Raw genomic sequence first — 23,271 nt, 5'->3', positions numbered from 1 at the left:
CTCCCCACTACCTCTCCCCAACTATCCCTCCACACTCCCCAACTATCCCTCCCAACTCCCCCTCCCCAACTGTCTGTAGCCAACTCGTCTCCTGTTTTCCCATGTACATTGGCACGAACACAGACAGGACATGTATGGGACCATGGCTTCTTTGCGGCCCCTTTTAGGCTCCGGTGTGCGGCTGTGTGCTGGGCGAGGCAGCCGCATAGAGCGCCACCGCCGTCTGCCCTGCACTGAGCTCCCTGGTGTTGCGCTAGTTGGAGCGGGTGGTAGTGCCAGGGGTCATCATTCCAGGAAAGCCTGGAGCAACATGGCCATAGTTTCAGCGAAGACATGATGCTGTTGCCCTCCCTCACCCAGCACACAGCCGCACATGACATTTGGACTATGGCACGTATGCATCGACCAAGTGCCTGTGCATTTCGTCTGGTACTGGCCTGCCCGCTCTCTTTCATTAGCTGTGCCTCTTGAAAGTGCTGCTGCACCAGGGATGTGAGTGTATCCTGCCGTTGCTCCATCCTGGTTAGACAGCCTTCTATATCCCACACACTGTGGAAGGGTGGAGGTTAGGGGCTCATTGTGCCCATGGGCCGGAATGGCAGGGCCTCATTGTTAGGGAGAATTCTCTGTATAGGCTAATTTCCCAAACCTAGTGAGTCCCCCAGCAGCTTTGCTGGATTTTTGGGGTTTAATTTTTTCTCCTGCTAAGAGTGAGACTCTTTTTCTCCCACTCTTAGGCATGATTTGAGAATGTCCTTTGACTTTGTAATGTGTTTTATGGGCTATGGGGTCTTTTACTCCATAGGGCTTCATGTGTTTTTGGTAAGTGTGTTACACAGCACCCTCAGTGCAGTAACACAGGGGCCCTCATTACGACCCAGGCGTTGGACCATGGTGCTAATAGCACTATGGTCCATGCCGGTAACTTACCGACTCCGCCATGGCCGAATGGGGAATTACCGCCCCATTCCGAGGTTGGCGGGGCGGTAATTCCCCATGCCACCATGGCCCTTCCCCATTCCCATTTTTGCCCCATAGGGCTCAATGGGAATGGGGAAGGCGCTAAGTACGGTGCCGCTTAGCACCAAGGTCCCTTTGCGGGTTGGTTTAAAAACAGGCGTTAAAGTGCCACCCACAAAGGGACCTCGTAATCAGGCGTTAAGGGTTTAACGGCGCCGCCACCTTTTACGGCGCCATTAACCCCTTAACGCCTGGGTTGTAATTAGGGCCAGGGGTGTCATAGTGGCCCCCAAACATAGATTCCATACCCTGGGACTGACTACTGTCTCCCAGGGCATGTAAAGTCACCATTGACTTTACTAGTCTTAAATTATGAACAGAACCAGTACAAACCATAATATTGCGGAAGTACTGGTAGGGGTAATTCGATTGCCCCTGGGTCTGTTTTTCAAGGGGGCCCTGTCCAGTCCCCCCCTTGTCGAGTTTCTGGCTGGTGGCAGTGGTTACCACGCGAAATATTCCACCGGAATATTTCCTATGGGATTTTCCCATTCATTTTAAATGCACCACTTTTTTGCTGCAATGTTAAAGATAACGCTGGGTTATTTATTTAATATTTATTCCCCGGTTGGGTCTTTTTGCCAGGACTCGGGTTTTAAAATGGAGTTTGTGTTAGCCTCTGTAACTCCAACCCAAGTCGAGCCCTTTGTTCCACTTTTGGCGGGCTTCTGCACAGAAGCCTCCAAAAGTGGTGCCACTCTGTCTGGGTCTACAGGATGTGTGGGAGGGGGGGAATAGGCACCCTGGACGGAGTTGCCTCGGCAACTCAAGTTGCACTCTTGTGTGATTGGCCCAGTGGTGAGTCGCCCGGCTCACCACTTAGCATGTTTGAGTGACAGCTAGGACTGATGAATGGGGGTTTTCTGCATAAAAGCAGGGCTTTGGGGACTGGAACTTCAGAAGTCGCCACAGGACCTAAAGAATCCAAAGAGGGAGAAGCTGAGCCGACCTGCAACGACGACACCACCGGTGGAGCCCTGCTGAACCGAACTCACCACTTCCCAACGACAGAGAAGATCTTCTTTCAGGAGAGTCTTCTTCCTTTGAGCTGGTGGGGTTAACCAGTTCACCTTTTTTCGCCTTCCTGGATCATCTCGTGGTCTAATCGCCCGTGCCAAGCACCCCGGCAGCCGGATAGCCACGCTTCACCACTACCGCGAATAAAAGGGTAGTACCTTTTAACCTGGAAACTCCGCGGCTGGTTTCTTCCCTGGCAGTGCAACGACCTCCAGCTTTCCTCCACGTCAAGACCTTCTCTTCCCCTGGACAAAGCACCGACTTGCACCCGCTGCCAGGAACAACTGGAGCTTTCTCACCATTTCAGGTACTGTGTCCCGCCTGGTCTCCCTTGCAACAGACTGTTCAAAGTGTCCCGTAAATCCTTGACTCTCTATCCTGGGGTGACCTCGGACCTGTTAACTAACTTTTCTGAACTGATCTAACTCCTTTTTGAACTATCTACAAAGACTTTTAAAGTGTACTTCAACTGTGTGATCTTGGGCACATTCCGCCTTGATCTCCAAGAGTTTGCCTGGCCTATGAACTTTTTGCTCTACAGTAGACCCTGCCTTTCTTGACTTGCTGTGGTTCTTTAAAAGTATTGGTATTGTTTGTTTTCCTATTTCTGCCTTTTCTTTCCCTTTTTAAATCATTATTGGAGTGCCATCTATGGTTACGCGCTCACCTCTGTTTTGCTAAATAAGTGGTGTACTAACCTAGACTTGTCAAATAATTAATTAGGGAGGTGTATATATTTCTAGTGACTGTGTTTGAACTTGCTTGACATATTAGTGCCAGTGTATTTTTACAAGTGTGTTTTTAAATAAATAATTATATACCAAAGCTCTGGTCAGTGTTTGCTTGTGCTACTGTCTCTTTGTACCTAATGTGTATACTCTATATACTGCCTAACCTACCTGGGAATTTCCTTTAATACATCGATCAGAGAATGGAGCTGGACAAACGAAATTGTCTCGCGTATGCAAATGTTTGCCTTGCAAGGACGTATATTGCATACAAATTACGGGAAGTTCTCTCTGCAAGCAGTATTAACTTTCTACCTACAAAAAGTAACACCAGCACTATGTTTCGGCAGTGAAACAGGGTGGAACATCAGTGCAGGCCTCTGGACTCAACTAGAGGGCTGTTTTTGGCGCAAAGTCCTCCAGCTGCCACAATGCGTCTCAATGGTGGCCCTGAGGCATGAATTGGGCCTCGACTCCCTGCATTCAATTGTATTGTGGAAATCCATACTACTGCTAAGGAAAATGAGACTACTTCCAACAACAAAGGCCTACTCTATCTTGGCCAACAAGAACTATGCCATCTCCGCCTCTTTGCTAAACAGCTGGGAAAAGAACCTATTGGACATTCTGGAAGATGCAAATATAAAAATGTCCTTGGTTATACAGATACCGCAATTAGCAAAGGTCAAATCCATGCAATGGAAATGGATTAAAAACGCAGAAAGACGAGTCGCATTAACCTCAGGAATAGACCTCGGCCTGTGTGCGCAAAAAAGAGGTATACTGCCAAAATATTTGGCTAAATTCCCATCAAATTACCATCGGAACCAGTTTTTGCGGCTACGTCTCAATCTGCACAATACAAAGACGCGCATGATAAGAATAAAGGACTCAATGATTACCAACAACAAATGCCGTTTTTGTAAGAAAGAATCTGAAACCATCAAACACCTAATAATTGAATGCTCACAGATCAATGGCCAGCGCTCACTGCACCTTGAACGCTATGCCCCCAAAAATGGCAACATGGCGGAGTGGTGGTCTTACCTGATCTTGGGAACTAATGTGCAATTAACATGCAACGCGATCAATTTCATGGATATGATTTTATCGGAATCACTGTAAAAAAAAAAAAAAAAATTCGAAGTCCATCAAAGAATCCAAGAATACAAAACAGATGAACTATCTGGCCCACGTCCGCAAAACCCCAAAGGGAAAAAGCGAAACCCATAACGACGTGGGCTAGGGGACTGGAATGTGTGTTAGACAAAAAGTTTGTTTTCTTTTACAAAACTAAAAGTCTATAAATAAAAATAAAATAAAAAAAATACTGCCTAACTCTTCTTGAGAGAAGTCTGACTGCTCAGCCACAGCTACCAGGTATATCTGGGCGGTACAGACTGCTACCAATTTGGTTTACTGCTAATACCTGTGGTCTTAAACTTTTTGCAGTGGTCCCTAAGGGAACTGCACAGGTTTCTGCCTAACACTCATCAATGCTCTGGCCTGTGTCACCAGTTTCAAGACCACCCTCGTCTGCTGAGTTCTCTCCAAAACATCCATGTGCACAGACTTGTGGCAGAGGTTCCACAGGGGCCTGCAGTTGCGGAGGTGCCTGCCATGGCAGTGGTTGGTGGCTGTACCACAGAGGCCTGTGGTGGCAGAGGTGGAGGGGCTACAGGGGCCTGCAGTGGCACTGTTGAAGGGGCCACAGGGGCCTGTGGTGGTGCAGCCACAGGGGCCTGCAGTTGCTGGACAGAGGCAGCTGGGGTAGCAGTTGGACGTCTGCCTGTTGAGTCCTGGGTTGAGGTGATGGTGGTGGTCCTTCGGCATCGACACCTGGTGCCTCTTGATGCACTGGGCTAGCCATCCTCATTGCCAGATGATGTGCCTGATGGAGTCAGAAAGGCAGGGCATCAGTGATGCGTGTGGATTGATGAGACAGACATTAATGCTTTGGCTTTTTGATGACAGTGCTGTGTCAAGGACATGGCATGGTGCACACATGCTTGTGTCATGGATACTGTGTGAGTGGATGGGTGATGTGCCTACATGGTGTGTGCAGTGCCGGAGATACTGTTGTGGTGTACTTGTGATTTATGGGCAGGGTGTTAGGGGTGTGGCACACAAGCTGTATGATGTTGTGTTGTGAAGGGTTGTACCATGGATTTGGTCCCCATGTGCCTGCTGCCTGTGGCACTTACTGCGTTGGTGGAAATTTGTCATCATGGGTCGGGCAGGATGGGACGAGGGAGTTAAATGTTTCCTTGTTGTGTGATGCTGGTCATTTGTGGGTGGTGTAGGTGCTTGGCACTGACGTGACGTTGTGCCTGTTCTAGCATGGTGGACAAAAACACAAGTTATGCTGTGGCAGGGGGATGTGTGTCTGAGTGCCAGCAGGAGCATGTTATGTTGGCGATACAGGGTGCCTGTGATATGTCGTATGTGTGAATGGGGTAGGAGTGAGGTTTGGGGTAAAGGTGTGTGTTGTGTGCAACCAGGTTGCAGGGGGCAGCAGGGCTGTATTGGTGTTGTGCACAACACACTTGAAATGTTTTGCAACTCTAGTGTGTGCAGGACAGAGATGTTGATGTGATATTGGGGTTACGTGTACTCATCCACCTCCTTGGATGTCAACCCCCCGGCCTCCGCAGCACCAACTCCCTCGATGGATTCAAGGTGCAGCACACTGCTGCAGTCTCCTCCCAGGGCTTCTGGGGGATGCGCTGCCGCCACCTGTGGCATTACCATGGGTGTGCTGTGCCAACAGGAGGTTGCACACCCTCAAGCGCAGTTCATCCTACCTTTTGTGGCAGTCACCCACAGTGCGGGGGGTTGTGCCAACTGTGATAACTTTCTGTGCCACCTCCTCCCAGAAGGCCTTTTTTCTCAGCTGTGCCTGCCTGTGTAGGTTGGTGGAGAACAGTGGGTCTGCATGCTCCACAATGGTGTCTGCCAACATGTTCAGTCCTGCCTCGCTAAAGCGTGACTTGCCCCTCTGGGCTGCAGGTACCCTTGATGTCATCTTGACTTGGCAATATTAGTGCTCAGGATATGGGTAGGAGTCCTGTGCTATGAGGATTGCAATGGATTGTGTTTTATTACTAGCTGATGGTCGATTTCCTGTTCCAGCGAACACTGTTTTTCCGGTCATGGCAATAGCGGCACTGTTGTTATTGGTGCCGGTGCACCCGGGAGCATGATGCCGGATTCAGAGTCACGACACTGAGGGTGGCAGTTTTGGCCTTTTGGGGGATGTTTGGTGTAATTACCAGCATGCTGGTGCCACTGTATTCCGGCATGCTGGAATGCGCATGCATGCCAACACGGAATCAGCCATTTTTCCGGCAGCTGTACTTCATGTACATGCACCAGCATGCCAGTAATTATGATTTACCGCTGAACCCATAATGAGGCTCGGTGACTGGCATCTTGCATTTCTGGTTCTTCGGGCTGTCATGCTTGGGGGGGTTAAGAGGGGCATTACAGGAACCTTATCGTCATTCCCCCTTCTGGTTAACTTGTCGACCACTCCACCAAACATATTCACGGTTGCCTTTGGTATCCATATCTTTGTTATTCCTCTAAGATGTCCATAGTAATTTGCATGCTCATCGAAACTCCATGTCATGTAACTGCAGTCTCCTTCTGGGTTACACATACCCATTTCGACCAGTACCTCTTGTTGTCCACGGGATCAAGGAATGTTATCATCTCAGTCGGGAACAATGAGCACTCCTTATCCGTGTCCTTAGTTTATTTCTTTCCTCTACTATCTTCTCTTCTTAACCATTTGTATTTATATCTACTATTACTTTCATCCCTATTGTTTTCTTTATAATTTTGCGGCATAGCGTGATGCAGATCTTTATCACACATAGTGCTACTAGTACCAGTATTAATGCTCCTAGTAATACATATCTGTTCTGGAGAGCCCTCAACCTTACTGCTCTGAGATTTTCTTTTATTGCCTTGAAGCCATTTACAGTTGTCTTTATCGTCTGCATCAGCTCCCATCTCGTAATATGGAACCATTTTGCATTTGCATTTGTCTGGACAGCTGGAACTACTGATGCGAAGAAAGAACATCTCCTTTCTACTGAACAATTGACGTTCAGGTGGTAAGTCGTCAAGTGATGCTTCTGATGCTGACGAGAAGTAGTTATCCCTTTTTTATTAAACTCACTTCTACTGACCTCATCTATCTTTTCACATTGTCCATCTTAGAGAAGTCTTCTGTTTTGATGTTCTTTTGTGGTACAAGAAAAGTGCTGGTGTATTGATGTGTACCAATGAACATACTCCTCCCCAGTTGGGTGGCAGTTTCTCATACGCCTTGTATTTGCACACCTAATAATGATCCATTAATACTGCTGTTCAAACCTTCATTGCTGTGTACTTGCACTGTTTGTTTTCTCCAACCTTTACTGCACCATCGTTCTGGAAACATAATGCTGGTTTCTTCAGTGATATTATGGGAATAGATCCAGCTTCCTTGTCCACCCAGGTCAGTAACGTTGTGCTTGCATCCCATTCTTTCAGGCATTTATCATTTTCTCTGTGTACTGTGTTTACTGAAGCTTGTAAAAGCGTGTATACTTTACTATCTACTACTCCCTCCTTCAGCTGTGTACACTTGGCCATACACAAGCATCTGTGGTTGTTCCCAACATCCTGGTTCTCCTCCTATTTTATTAGGACATGGCAATTCTTTCAGTGCTATTGTTTTGTCTCCTCTTTCTGTCGGCCGGCCGTTATGTATTGTATAGCCTGGTCTAGTTGCCAATAATTGTTCATCATGTCAAGTGTCTTTATATAACTATCTTCCTAGTGGAATGCTGCCTTGGACGTCCATCTCAATGTTGATGTTCTCCTTGGAATTTTCCTCGGGTTGTAAACATGGACAGGTACATAAGGAAGTGTGCTCTTGCTTCTGGTATTTCAGTTGCTACACTTATTCTGGAGGCACTCATGGCATAAGGGATTAGTGAGCAGACATAGATGCCCTCCCCAGTGGTTTGTTTAGCTACTTTAGTCATGTACTTGTACCACATGTTATTAGATTCTCGAGCAATATCAGTGAGATAGAAGTCCAACCCCCATTCCCCATATCTACTTCAGTACTGCGTCTACCTCTCTTTACTGTACTTACAGTGCTTACCTTTCCACCTGACATGGTCGTTCCACTTGCTGGAGTTGGGGTTGTGTTAGTAGAGGTCATTGTGGTGTGCATTTAAAGGCCCTAAACAGAAATGCCTTTCACCTGAAAAACCGCATTTAAACACTGCCATCAAAAATGGCTGTGCTTTGCTTTCCCTGTCACATGAGTGGCAAGCAGTTGAACACTGTAAACCAAAAACAGCCCTGCGATCTTTTTATTTCACCTAAATGACAAGAAGTTATGCACTGCATCCAAGAACGGCTGTGCGTTGCTTTTAATTCCTCATGACAAGAAGTTAAACACTCCATTAAAAAAAAAAATGACCTTGTTTTACTTTTAATTCACATGAGGGGAAACATTTCAACACCACAACCAGACACGGCCTTTGCTTTCCATTTCACTTGAACAGCAGCCCTTGAAACACTGCAAACAAAAAACGGGTTGGCTTTTTCTTTTGTGCATGTGAAATCAGAGAGCCGTGTGTAAGGGGGGCCTACCCCTCATTGTCAATAGACCAACAGCAAATGCAAACTTGCTGAAAAAGGAGAAATGAAAGAATCCCGTGACATACAAGACAGGATTTCAAACATTAGATGAAAAAAGGGCTTGCACACGTGTGAAAAAGAAAAATGACTTTAAAAGGCCACAGTGAAAAGATAGCACTGCTCACACAGAAATGTCAGGGAAATAAGCAATAAGCTGTGGGGGTGTGGGTTGACTAAATCAATGTACATTATGTTTCCACCCACAAGAATTCAGTCAACTTTCAAGAGGCACAGAATACCAGAAAAACCAGTTCGGGCTAATGCAGGAAACTTCACAATTTAAAGCCCAGTTCCCACTGGAAGTCGCACCTACCAGTGAACAATCCCACAGTCAAATGTGATGTTACTGAGGGTGTCATAATTCCCTGCTCTGCCAGACTTAAAGGCAGGGACTCAGGGATTTCAAAGAAAGCAAGTGTGGCTGAAGCTGGTCTAGGAGGTGCGAGTTCCTTCCTGTACCCACTACCAAGAACAGGTGGGGGTCATAAAAATCTCTGGTCACCACCTATGGGGATGAAGCACCCCTCCCACAGAGGGGGACAGATCCTCCCAATTGACATTAAAGGACTGATTTCATTTATAGGCATTTTTCATATCAATTAGAATGAGAAATAATTTAGTTTTATGCTATGTCTCTACGTAATTTCCAGGCGGTTTTAAAAAGATAAAGTGCATTTTTCTAGGACTTTGGAGGCTGAAATGGCCAGTTAGTTTTCTGGCTGATCTAAAAATGGGACGGATTCGACAATTGGTGGAAAGATGGAAAAAAATATTATGAACATGCTTCATCATTTGCAGAGTTAGAACTGTTTTGTGAAAAGTTCAAAAATGTGCCACCAGGCTATGCTACATCGTACGGAGTTGGCGATTGACTTACCTAATTCCTGATGACCAATTAAAACCACATATCTGATGCATATAGCAGGGGCTAGTAGAATTTTGAAGTTATGAGGCATAACTGTTTTTTGTCAAAAAGTGGCCAAGAGAACAAAGAATAGTAATAAAAGGTAACCAGACAGATGGTGCTCTCTTCCCTTGAACCAATCATGCCAGGGGGCGGAATGGTAAACTGTCCTAGCCAAGTGCATGGGGTAATTACAGAGTACTCTCCCTAGATTGTAAAGTGAGTGATGTCATTTGTGCTATATAAAGGGGACTGTACTAAGACAGACACACAAAGATTTGGGGCAACAGGAGAAGGAGGATGGAGAGAAGGCGGCTGTACATTACCATCAAGGCAGAGTTCAGTGACCAGACCCCTTGCCTAGCTGTCCAGAGTGTCCTGAGATCCAGCTAGGTTTCCAGAATCCCAAACCAAGGCTTACTTTGTAAGTAGCAAATAACCCCAGCCCACAATTGCATAAGCCCTTCCTTTTGTAGCATTGCACCCAATTATTCCCCCATTGAAAACCCCACATTGCTAGTGTAATTCAGTCACCTTCCCATAGAAGAATCTGTGTTCAGCCTGCGTATGTTAGCATATTCCCTTTGGTAACCCTCTCAGTGTCTGTGTTTTTAAGTAAATCAATGAATTCCCCCATTGAAATTCACAGTACAAGATCATTGAAATTCAAAATTAACCACCTTGTCCCTGGTGTCTTTCTGTAATTATTATAGTCATTAAAGTATTGCCTCAAAAGATTTGGTCTCCTTGTAACTGAAAACTGAGTTTGTCCGTGTATTGTGTGCATTACCCCAAAAATTCCTATTTGCATTTGTCCTATTAAAACCCCAAACCGTAGTCCCATTGAGAGCAATCCCTTTTGCCTACAAGTCGATCCGTTATGTGCCTCTGTCCTTGTCATTGAAAACCGATTTTCCTATTCTGAGCTAAACCCCTTTCCTGAGCTGCCCGTCATTGTAAATCCAGTGTAAATCGAATTTCCATTTGCCATTGTATGTTTCCCTTTTGCATTTGCTCTCTCCCAAAAGCGATTTTCCTACTTTCTTTCTACTTTGCCCTGGTTTGCTGATTAGTGTTATCTAAGATTCCCCATCTCCTCAAGTGTAAGCAACACACATTTCCTTTCATTATGTCCCCTATCAGTTGTGAATAACAATCAAAATCCCATTCTGCCATTTTGCTCCAAAAAAGGGTATTCACTTTCTTTGCTGGCTTCCCCTCTTGGGGTGTTGGGCTTTTCCCTAAACCTGATTTTCTTTCTCTATTTCTACTCTTTGCCACTGCCTTCCATTCAAAGGAATCAAGTTAGCTGATGTTTGGGGGTGGGTGTTGCAGGGGGAAGTGCTAAACCGTTGGTGTTATCTCTTTATAAAATAGTTATTTTTCTGTTGCCATTATAAATATTGTGTGAATTGCAACAGGATATCTTCACCTAATTGTTTTGTATAGATTAAAGCATTTGTGTAACCACAACATTGGTGATTGTGAAATAATTAGATTTTCCTTTTTCATTAAATAATAAATATCTTATTGATACACACCAGCCTGATTCCTAGTCCATTGTGACGCGGGGTGCTTGTGGAGGCTGGGTGCGAGACAAGTTGGAGGCCTACTCAAAGGAAAAGAACCTGTGGTTTAATAAAAATAGAAAGTGTTTTATTGTACGCCACAGTCATTGTCGGGGAAGGAGTCCCTGGCTGGAGTGTGCTGTGTAATAAAACCCTGACAATATGACATTCCCCAAAAGATGAGGTCACAAATGCTATATGAGAATAAGACACAATGATTATTTTACACCTCTTGGATCCTTGTGTAGTTTGAAGATATCAGTTGGCCGCCTGTAGTGCACAAAACAAGCGTTATTGTGTTAGTATTTTATTAATTCAAGCACTGCAAACTTGGTGTTGGGTCATTGCAAGGAAAAATAAGGTTTCCCACACAACTCTTATTCTAGGGTCACATAGTTCTGAGTGTACAGATGGGTTTCCTATTTCTAGGTGTGGATATACTCGCCAAATAAGGTATGAAAACACCATTAGGATTGCGCATTCTTGCTCTGTCGTATTGCCAGACAAATTGGAGAAATTGACCTTGGAAAGTTTCCAGATGAGGATCAAGGAGAAGCATGAAACAATGCAATACTAGGAATGCAATTATAACAGTCACACTTTCACGATGAATGCTGTTAGTGAGCGAAAAGAAAAATAATAAACAGACAGTGTTCCCTCACTCTGGATGTGGAAAGAGTAATCATAGGGTGTCCTCTTCTGGGTTGTGACCCTTTCATTGCTGTTGCTAGGAGAGGCCACCGCCTGGTAGGGCTTGATGTCTCCCAGGTGATTCCATGTACTCTTCCTTACAATTTCACTGCTCACTCAGTGACCCGCTCGACAGTGTAAGGTTCAGTAAAATGCGGCTTGTCCCACTTTCTTGTAAAGTTCCTTAGCAGGACTTGGTCACCAGGATACAACTGTGGTTGCTTCTGTGTTGTTGTTCACTCCTCCCACTTCAGGCCTCTCCAGTTGTCCCTGCAATTGACGAGAAATAAAAGAGGCACTAGCTATCAAGGAAGCTGTGTATTCATACATTTCCTGACCCAGTACATCTGATGTTTATTCTGCATCCTTCAATGCCCTAGTGGGAGGAGCCATGGGAAGTCGCATGTGCCATCCTGTCACCACCCCATGTGGGGTTATAATGATAATGATGTGTTATTTATATAGCGCCTTGATCCAAAGCGCTTTACAGAGCACATATTAACATAAAATATCACCCAACCGAAATTGATACTCATTTATCGACCTCGGAAGGATGAAAGGCTGAGTTGGCCTTGCCGAGATTTGAACCTGCGACCTGCAGATCACGCTCAGATCGCAGCAGCGAGCGCTCAACCCACTGAGCTATCTTACCCGCTTAAACGGTGCGTGGACCCTGGCTTGTTGCACAATGCAAATAACGCTAATGGAAGCCAGTGCAGCCAACTCTTATTAAGGGTATTTTTAATTTTGGCAAAGCCTTCTTTGAGCAGGCCATTGAGGCGCTCACACACCTCATTTGCTTGTGGCAGATAGAAATACAACACAAATTCTCTTGTGCCTAACAAGGTTGTGATGTATTGAAACATCTCGTTGGCGAAGGGAGGGCCATTGTCGGACTGCAGGACCTCACACACGCCTCATCGTGGGAATATTTCACGAACCATGAATTTTGCCACACTTGGGGCATCAGGATGGGAACAAGGACCGGCTTCCATCCATTGGGAAAACAGGCATACAACCACGATCATGTAGCGGTATCCCTTGCATATTGCAGCATGACAACATGATCAACGTGTAGGTGCTAGAATTGACCTATTGGGCGAGGTATGGCTCCTCCCACTACCCTCAATGTATGACCTGCAGTAAATTGTTTACAAACTAGACAATTAGTCATGAATTCAGCCACGTGTTCCACAAAATTAGGACAGAACCAGTCCTCTCCAACATGAGCAGCAAGCATGGTGTAATTGTGTCAGTGCAGTGGGTAATAATGAGAATGGCATTACCACTTTTCCTGTGTTATTTTGCCACCATAAGGCATCTGTCGGAGACACGGTACATCCCCTCTTAATCCATAACTATTTTTCTTCCCTGGGTGCAGCTCTCTGCAATTCCATAATCTGTGTCCCTCGTAATGTTATATCCTTCCTTTAGTATCGTTGTTCGTACATAATTGTGCGCTGGAAACAACGTATCAATGTCTAAAATGACACCAATATAGGTGGCTCGTTTTGCTTCCGCCTCTGCTGCCTCGTTTTATTTTATTTTTGCATTTGTATAGCACACAGGCAGCCCCAAGGCATCACAGCGCTGAGATGTTACCCCTAGAGATGGGGTCCTCCCCCCTTGTGTGCGCTTGCCACTTCACCACGTCTATGCGCAGTGGGTACTGGAGTGCCTCCATCAGTCTGCCCGATAGGAGTGCGTGCTGCACATCAGAAGCCCCGCCTCAGCCAACGTGACAGCACAGAATGCACTGTGGATATCACGTAGGCTGAATCCGAATACACTGTCACTTCCTTTCCTTTGCTGTGCTCCAATGCCAATATTAAAGCCACTAATTCTTCTGCTCGTGCTCATAAAAGTGACGGTAGACATGAGCTTGTCACCACCTCGCTCGTCGCGTCCTCTCTCAATATCGCTACTGCTGTCCAAGTATGTCTTTCCCCAGTCGTTTGGTCAATTGTTGATGACACGTCAATATAAAGCATGTCACCCTCCTCAAGTGCGGTCTCCTGTACCTTTCTAGTGTCACTGAATTCTTCTATGCTGGCTGTGCAGTTGTGCACATAGTTGCCCTCCTTTCTGGGTTTGGAAATGAAAGTCACCGGGTTGACAAGTCTGCATCTCACTATTTTGAGAGCTGGGTTGCCAGTAACACCTCGTACCATGACACTCTCTGTGTTGTCAATGTACTTTTAGGCCTTTCCAGTATTGCAAATAGACATGCTCCACATAAAGAGTGATGCTTCATCCCATAGTAATACTCTCTGATTTATCTACTGTGAATGCAGCGGCAGCCAATGCTTGTTGACATGCATTGTGCCCTTTCATTACTGGGTCTAATTTCCCACTGTAATATGCTAACGTTTTGTCCCCCATGTTTGTCTTTTGTGTCAGTACTGCAGTCATAACCACTCCATTGGAGTGCGACAATAAGAAAATTCACTGTGATAGTCTGGCATCCCTAATACTGGAGCTGTGCATATTGCTTCTTTCAGCTAGTCAAATGCCTCAGTCATCTCTGTTGTCCATTGTAAGGCACCCTCCCCTCTTTGTGCTTCCTTCAGTGGTCTCAATAAGGGCCTAGTGTAAGCGCTGTAGTCAAATACCCTTGGCCTGCAGTAAGTACATAGTCCTAGGAACTGCTGCATTTGTCTTATGTTTGTGGGCGTGGCTTGCGTATTGCTTCTGCCCTTTCTGGTCTCACTTTTCACCTGTCTTGTGATATCTGCTGTCCAATGTACAACACTTCTTTCTGGCAATATTGTAATTTGGCTTTGTCTGCCTTGTACCCTTTATCTGCTAGTACTGTCAACATGTGCACAGAGTCATATGTACACTGTGTCTCCGTCTTGCTGCAAATCAATGTTGTCACCGTACTGTACAACCAGGCTCTCTAATTCTACATTTCCTAAGTCCATTTGAAGGACCCTGTTCAATATGAAAGGTGATTCGCAGTACCCTTGAGGAAGTCTTGTATGTTTCCACTACTTATTTCTATATAGAAATGAAGTTAAGTCTTGTGAGTCTGGGTGTAATGGTATAGAAAAGAAAGTATTCTTCAAATCTATGACCGTGAAGTAGGTAGCTTCCATGGGAATGCTACAAAAAATGTGTCACTGGATTCGGAACTGAAGGAAATTCTGCTTCTACAATATGGTTCAGAGGGCGCAAGTCTTGTACACAATGCCACAACCCCCTGTTGCCTTTTTGACAGGGTACACCGCTGTGCTGCAGTGTGATTCTGATGGTACTAGGATGCCCTGCTTCACTAGGGCTGCGACTGCCTCATAAATACCCTCATCTGCCTCCCTCAACAGTGGATATTGTCTCGCTCATAGTAAAATGGCTCCTGGCTTCAGCTTTATTTTCACTGCTCCTATCCCTTTCAGAAGTCCACCATCATAGGGACTTGTGGTCCATATGATGCTGGGGATCTTTGCCAAATCTTCCTCGAGAAGGTTTGGCAGTGCTTGTAGCATCATCACCATTCTCCGTGGTACCTCTCTGTAATGTATTTCCACCCAGTATGTGATACGAATTTCAAACACTACCTCATGACCGATCAGTTGTCTTTGAACAGCTCATCTGTAACAGTGGTCAGCCTGTACCCTTCTGCCACGGTCATCACTGATCACCATGGTCACCCTGTGTCACCTGTCCCCTGTACTGCTTTCCAGTCGTCCCCCACTATTACTGCCTCTAATTCTAGTGCCACTATCGCCCCTTCCTTTTCATCTGATGGCAATTCTGGCCTGAACAAGTACTTATTTGTAATGCGCCACATTTTCCCCTTAATCCCTGGTAGCCATGCTAGTATTATTTTAGTCACATATCGAAATAACTCCTCATCTGCTGGCACCCCCCTATGTATCTTACATTCACAGTAAGCTTGAATAATTTCCCTCACATTCAGAAGGTGCATCCCAGGTTTGAAACACACTATCTGCTTGTCAGTTAATGAGATGTCATGTTAAGTTTGCTCATGATCTTTCTCCCCATTATGTTTACTGTTGTCGGGACTACAGTAAGGGTAGAGCTAGGTTTTGCTCTCCTATAGAAAGGGCAATATCGTCTGTAAATGGAATCTATTCTGTTGCCCCAGAGAATCCTTGAGCAGTCGTGGCATCGCCTGACATTCTATACTTCCCAATTCAGGATGCAGGATCTAGTCGCCCCTGTGTCTACAAGAAAGGAGAACGTTTGTCACCTATCGTCATCTCTATACATGGTCCCTCCGCTAGGTTGGGTGTAATCGATAGGCTGCAACACATCAGGTCCATCTGTGGGCTGTCCTATTGAGGGTATAATGACATTCTGTTTCCTACGAATGGGTTTTCCCCACTACAGTAACCCCCCCTTCCCAGTTTCCTAATGGGAGTCATAATAGTCAGTGCGTGCCAGTGTCCGTCGTTTGACTGTGCCGTGTATGATGGCTGCGTGTTATTCTGCATCTGCGGTGTCTGTGAATATGGTTGCGTTGGTGCCTGCATTTGTGGTGTCTGCGTCATAGGCTGGTGGGTTTGCATTTGGTGTCTGTCCTTGTTGTGCCTAGTCCTGAGCAAAGAACTCATTCTATTCCCCTGGATATTCTAGCTGGTATTGCATCTCCCATTCTGTGGCATACCCCTCTGCTTTTACATACCCTGTAGATATGTCCATTCTGTCCGCACACCCAGCACTGGGGGTGGTTCTCTTATTTGCCTCCGATACCATCCACAGGATCCTTCTACATCCTGCTGCATTTGTCATCCATTTCCTTGGTACCCTCCTGGAAATCCCCCTTGGCTTTGTTGCACTTGATGTCCATCCCCGTTTCCCCTTGGTGGTCTTCAAAATCCATGCTGCGCATCTCCCAACCCAATGAGCACTCCTCTCGCAGGTGGCACTGCGACTGTGGTGTCCCTTTCCCTCCTGTGCTCGTTAATACTGCTCCTTCCATGGCATATTTAGACCATTCTTTCTGCACTAACTTGACCTACTCCTGCTTTCTTTCCTCATGCTTTTTTCTTGCGCTTTCTTGCATTAGTCTGCAATAATGTACTATTGTAAGTTGTATTTCTGACCACGGTTTTGCTTCCATCCCCGCCAACGTCTTTAGTTGCCTTTGCACCTGCTCTGATAAGCCTTGGCATACTATATGATAAAATAATGCCACTGTTTTGTCCCATGGTTCTTGCTTTTCAAGGCACAATAACTCTTGAATAGCCTCAATATATTGTAGGGGGTCTTCATCTTCCCCCATCCTACGTGCCATGATTGCACTAATAGCCGACGCGTCTGGGTACTGCGTCCGTAGATCTTGTCATACGGCTGCTCCGCAGTTAGCAAATGTGGAACCATTGTGCGCTGTGTTCTGGGTTGTCACTCCTGGGTACCCTGCCCTTTTCCATACGCCATCGGCAGCCTCCCAAAGGACCACTACTAGTAAACCTTTTATGTCTCCTACTGCACATTTTTTGTCCTGCTGTGATCCTTTCCATTTCATATATTAATTCCTCCGCACCCGCAGTTAACAAAGGTAGCCTACTCCCCAAATGTTCCTTGTCAACATGTTTCCAGGGCATGTACTGAGGTCATCCCCTCCCTTTTCCAATAAAGGGAACTGTGACAGCCCAGCCTCCCCATGTCTCTGGTGGTGGTGCATGCCCTTGCCACTTCCCTCCTCATTTGTGCTGGAAGGTCTCTTAGTGCGTACGGAGTTATGTTCTCTATGATTCACCATGTAGCCCTGGACTGTCGTGGTCCTCATCCTGGTCACCCCACAATCAGCCTGTGTGTCTCTCTGCTCCCCATGTTGAGTTTTGTATGACAGAATAGCTGCACTATCATACTTCTTGCTTCGCTCTTGCTCCGCTTGCCTATCCCTTCCTTCACGGTTGTCAAAAGTGGTAGATCCAACTCATCTCTCACTGTGTGCTCCTCCTTGCGTTTGCACTGTCATGCAAGCTGCTCTTTTTGACACTTCCGCCTTTCCCTATTTACTAAAACTTGCCATTCCTGATGGTCTTCCTCCCTTCTCCTCTCCATGTCTTCAAGCTCTCTTCTCATTTCTCACTGCTCCCGCTCTTTCTCTTCTGCCTTTAGCTTTTCCCTTTGCACTTTCTTTCTCACATCCCTCCTGTTCCTCTTTTCCTTTTCTCTCTATTATCTCTGCCCACTCTCTTGCTTCCCTGCTCTCTTTGCACCCAGCTATTTCCTTACTCGCCCATCCTATTTCTCCCGCTGTCTTCTCATCTAATTTCAGGAGTATTTGCCCGCCTACCCACATGTTCGAGGCCATATTCTCCAGCCCTTCTCTCGTGTTTGTCTGGGTCTCACTATGTAACCCTCTTCCATCTCCTGCTGGTGCAGCCCCTTTTTACCCCTCCTCCTTGGCGTATGGTAGAGGTGCGGATTTTGGAATTGTGTACCCCTCAGCTGCTTTCAATTCTCATATAGGGTATCATACCCCTGCTCCTGCTGCAGGCCCTTCGCTCTAATGGTCAGGAGGTGGTGGGGAAGCGGGGGCTGAGGGCTTTTCACCCTGGTCTCCCGTTGGCTCAGTGCTGAGCATCACCACAATCCCCCATATGCCCTGAAACATTTTTCAGAGGTCAAATAACACCATACGATTTCTCAGGTTTTTCCCTTTATAAAGCTCTTGAAAATATGTGTGTGTACATGGTTGTTGCACATATTTGGAGAAGCTCCCGCCCTTTGACCATGGCTTAGTCATTTTACCTTCTGTGGTGCAAAAAATTTACAAATCTGGTCCTTATATTGTGGAAGCGCCTTAGATAGGTTCTGTAGGGGCGTGTTCCCCACACCTTCATCACAATAAATTACTCTGTAATACTTACTTGACCTCAAGTCGAGGCTTTCGACAACTTCACAGTGATTTTACAAAATATACCTGATCATGCACAGTGTCAAATTCCGAAATAACAATTGTTTTTGCAATACCATTAGCCTTTCTGGCTCCCAACCAACTTCTCAGGAATGCTATACGCACCGCCCTTCTGCAACTCTCTGCCTCCTCAGGCGCACCCACCAATCTCGCACATACGCCTTCCACTCACCACCACAGAACAGATGACGCAGTCCTCGTGCTCTGCTAGTCCCATACACAAACCTCCCCGGTGATGTCACCTCTTCAACAAGCAAGGGAATAATAGAAATCACTAACAGAGCTCATAACAATATTCTTTCATTACACAGATATTTTCAAAAATCCAACCAACATATACCCACGCACGTCGTCCTGACTCCTAAGAGGGAATACCAATATTTAATGTGCTCAGTCTGTACCTACAGCATCGCCTTGTAGATAAAACTTGACTTTACCAGAAAAACACCTTCCGTAATTTAAGGTAGCTCTGTTTGCTAACCTTGTATATGGGAATAATACCATCATCCATGACCTGAGCTAAAACGCCCAATCCACAGGGAATCCAATATTTACCTAACTTCTGTCATCCGTACCCTTAAGTCAATAGTCTAGGCTATTCACCTGAACCTTTTAACTTTAGACGCAAACTAACCAACCCTACTAACAATTTCCCTTTCTGCATACACCTCTCAAACTCCAAACCAAACACAACCAAAACCTACAGCACAACAAACCACACAAACTTCACTACATCGCAACAACAAAACAAAAACACACATAGCCTTGCACAACAGTACACGACGACTGCCGGTAGCCGGTAGCAAACACCCCAGGCCCAGCCAACGGACCCACCGGGCTGAGGCAGTCAACAGCACATCGCTGCTCTCTTGCACTTTTCCTGCTTCCTCCCACTAACTCAACCTCCCCTCCTCTTTCAGAGTCGCCAGAGCGCCAGGGGACCACTCCGGTGGTGATAGTGCGCGGTACAAACGTCCTTTAACATTAACATCAAGTTTGAATGTTCGCTAACCACAAAGGAATTACATCTACCTTCGCTCCTTACTCCACTAAACTTCACAATACTCGACAATACTTCACGATACTCAACAATACTACACAAATATGACATCAGTACAGTTAGATATTCGTCATTAGCCGATCAGGTCCAGTGAGGTATCTCCAACCATAACCAATGAGGCACCAGTATCCAGGAAGGAATCAGATGCATAAGGTTTGAATGGTTGTCTAAGAGGATATCTGTTTGCATATGTGGATGTCACAGGCCCTCCTGGGGGCTGGCCAAACAGTGACTGGCATCTTGCATTTCTGGCTCTTCTGGCTGTCATGCTTATGGGAGTCAAGAGGAGCATTCCAGGGACCCTCTCTTCACCACTACAAATCATAACATTCCTATGTAAGTGTTCTGGAAGCATACCGTGCTGATGAGGTCTGCTTCCAGAACATTCAGCATAGATCATAGCATCTCCTTTCCTTAATATGTGTGAATGACTAAAATAAATGAAATATACTAAACTATGTTTAATAAAGAACATGTGAGGAAAAGGTGTCATTAGGGCTGGACGATATAGACCAAATGGCATATCTCTATATTTTTCGCCTGAATGGCGATATATATCTCGATGTTGTTTGTGTGGGTTAAATACTCAGTTGTAAGCCAACTACATCTGAGATGGCAACAGTATTAATAATTAACAGTAAATGTAAAACACAACTCTAACACTGTCAGTTAACCTCATCCTAAAATTGCAATTGATTCAAAAGGACATCATCTCAACAATAATGGCAATACTAACAAAAGAAATGCGAGTAGAGTGCACATCCCTATATGCACTGAAGTAGTCATTAAATTACATTTTGCCATATTGCTTTGTCATCTGCTTAATTTAATGGGTGACAGATGTGTGTATATATATATATATATATTATATGCGTTTTCAGTTGCGCAGCCAAAAGATTGGTACTTTCCTAACAGGCAGCGCATTTAGGACCTGTTAAATCCATAACAAATAGGTCTCATGTCAACACATAGGCCAGTAGCACTGTATGAAGTTCACTGTTAATGCATATATACATAATGTATCCTAGGTTTATTGATGCATCTAATGATGTGATTGGTCATGCAATTATCATGCTAATGTAGGATCTCATTTCCATCCTATTATTGTTGAAATACTGATCTACTGAGATTACAACAAAAAGGGCTGATTAAGCATTCATGCGATCACGTTTGGGACTGGGAAAAGCAAATTGATCAATTGGCCTTTTTACGATTTGTAAACTACGCTAAAGTCTACTGTATGCTGGATGTGTCTGGCATCTTAGGAAAACAGGATGTCGATAAACATATGGAATGCATTCTAAATGGACAGTCGACATCGAGGGGCTCCATTGATACGCGCTCCCCTTCTGTGGCAGAATATGGCGGACAAATATTGGGTGGAATAAAATCAGGTTAAATCCAGATTAGATCCCGTCAAAGGGCAGCTGACAGGGAGCTTATAGTCCAACCAGTGGGCATTGGTATGCATCAGCATCCCAGCCACTAATGTGGCACCAATAGTTCAAAGATGTCCGCCATGGGTCTGCTCCGAATGGGCTCCGAATGGGCTGCGATTTCAAATGGAGTCCCTCTTCCATTTCGGCAAAAATGGTTGCCGTTCGCTCTGCACCATGTCTTAAAACTCTGTGGTTTAATGGGGACGTATTGGTGTGATCAAGCGGCGAGGCAAGCCGCGAAACGCGTCAACGTTCCTAACGCGCACGGACATTTTGCACTTGGGAGAGCCTTATTTTAATTGCTTTTTAACTTTTTGCCACTTTGCAAGGCATCAATTAAGACTATATTTTATTTCGATTTTGATGTTCAGACCTTGCTAATTTTGGAAATGTGAAGAGTGCTACTCACCCTGCCTGACGTTATCAGTGTTTTGAAAATATATATATATATATATATATATATATATATATATATATATATATACACACACACACACACACACACACACCCCATACCCCCACCAGTTATGGTTAAGTCATGCAAATCATAGAAAGAGCACTACTTTTTGGGCAGCTTCTAACTTTAGCCCTGTTCGACAAATCTTCTCCAAACTTTGCAAAAACAGTATATGGCCACCTCAAAACAATTTTGCGAGGTTTGGGGCCATTTCGTCCGGGGGCGGTACATTTTTAGGGGGGTCCCAACATTTTTGAAATCCTCCTGTCCCAATTGCTCCATTGACTAAACCTTGTTCTACGTCAAGGTTACGTTTTAGAATTACAGACACAGAGTAATACTTTGTCTAATACAGCTGTGTTGGAGATACATTTTTCAAAGCTATTTAGTTGTGATGTTGCTTGTTGACAGATAGGGAGTGTCATGCCGTGCACTTCTAGTTTGTCTGTGGAGCGGATTTGCAGTATGGGTTGCATTTCTTTTTTCAACATTGTATTGTTGACTTGATTACAGCTTGCAAGAGTTGGCATTAAGGAAATGCATTTTATGGTTTGTTGAGTTAATTGTTCTGTGACATCAGGGGCAGATGTGTTTTGCCCATATAACTAATTGATTAGTCTATTTTTTTTAATGATGGATTTTGCATCTTTAGTAAGCAGACCAGTTCTAATGCTTTTTAAAATGGTAGCATAGATGAGATATGTAGACTGATGCATATTTTGAGTTAGTTCTCTGTAGCAAAAATGGTGCCAGAGATTTACATTTCCAGTGCTGCAGAGTGTGTTATGGAATTGTTTGTGTCCTAATGTTTTGAAAATAGGTTGACCTTTTACTTGTGTTAACTGTAGGTCTCTGAAAACAATAACATGTTTTCCTCCAAACAGTCCTTCTTAGTCGGTTTTTAGGACTTCTTGTATTCCTAGATGAATTAAAGCCAACATGAGGTTGGAAACCATGCTTACTTTATCCATCAGGAACACGTTCATTTGTTTCAGAATTCTGTGTACTTTTACAACTTTTGTTAAATCTTGCAGAAATTTGCTGATTATTTTAATTAAGAACGTTTTGCCAGAACCAGCTTGCCCACTTTTAGAATGCCTTTTAGTAACTCAGATGGAGGCAATTTGGCTCTTTTTGGTTGAATGCCTATTGAAGGCGAGCGTCCCCAGATAGCACGATCCTCCCCACAATGAGAGACAATAATGGACTCTCCCCGGATGGGAATAAGGCCAGGACAAAGTGTGGGTGAACTTAAATGGGAGTTTAAAAGGGCATGCAAAGAACTCTGCAAACTCTGAGAGCGCTCTGCCTGACAATAGCAAAGACAGGCGTATATATTTACAAAAAGCGTCATAAGAACCTACATGCTATAGGGGGCACAAGTTAGTGGGGATTGGGTGGCGACGACTAGCTATAGGTGCTGCTGCGATGTGGTTTGCCGCAGCTGGAGGACGTCACTGGTTACCCTTGTGGGTTGGGCTGGGCCTGGCAGGTCAGCTGGACTCATCCGGACGGTGTTGTTGTGCCAACCGTGACCAGTGTCAGAGATTAATGTCTTTCCTGACTTTCTGCCCTAGGGCCACGCACACCGCAGTCATTCAACATTGCAATATTATCTTCCCTGGTAAATCTTCCAATAGGTTATTCTACAGGTTAATGCAACACAGGAGGAATGCACCTAGAGGGGGGGTCTTGTGGCGATACATTAATACATGGTTACCACCGTCCTGTTGACCGGGTATCATAGGTCGCGGGGTTGGGTCTCAGGGCATGGGACAGGCGGTCCACGT

At 45.2% G+C, this 23,271-nt stretch overlaps 1 protein-coding gene and 1 long non-coding RNA gene across 3 annotated transcripts in view; one reads left to right on the top strand and one right to left on the bottom strand.

The window, feature by feature from the left end:
• Window positions 1-23,271, top strand: part of ARHGAP9 (Rho GTPase activating protein 9) — a 1,031,694-nt gene that overhangs the window by 345,020 nt on the left and 663,403 nt on the right. The gene's annotated exons all lie outside the window — the stretch shown is intronic.
• LOC138582345 (uncharacterized) overlaps window positions 11,235-23,271 on the bottom strand; it is a 107,818-nt gene continuing 95,781 nt past the window's right edge. The window contains exon 2 of the long non-coding RNA XR_011305011.1: window positions 11,235-11,903. This is a non-coding gene — a long non-coding RNA (uncharacterized lncRNA). The remainder of the gene's footprint in view (window positions 11,904-23,271) is intronic.

Source organism: Ambystoma mexicanum, chromosome 3q, assembly GCF_040938575.1.
Source record: "Ambystoma mexicanum isolate Mex_15411 chromosome 3q, UKY_AmexF1_1, whole genome shotgun sequence".
In the NCBI taxonomy this organism is placed as follows: Eukaryota; Metazoa; Chordata; class Amphibia; order Caudata; family Ambystomatidae; genus Ambystoma; species Ambystoma mexicanum.
Note: the sequence above shows the minus strand (reverse complement) of the source record. Positions and strands in the feature narration are given on the sequence as shown.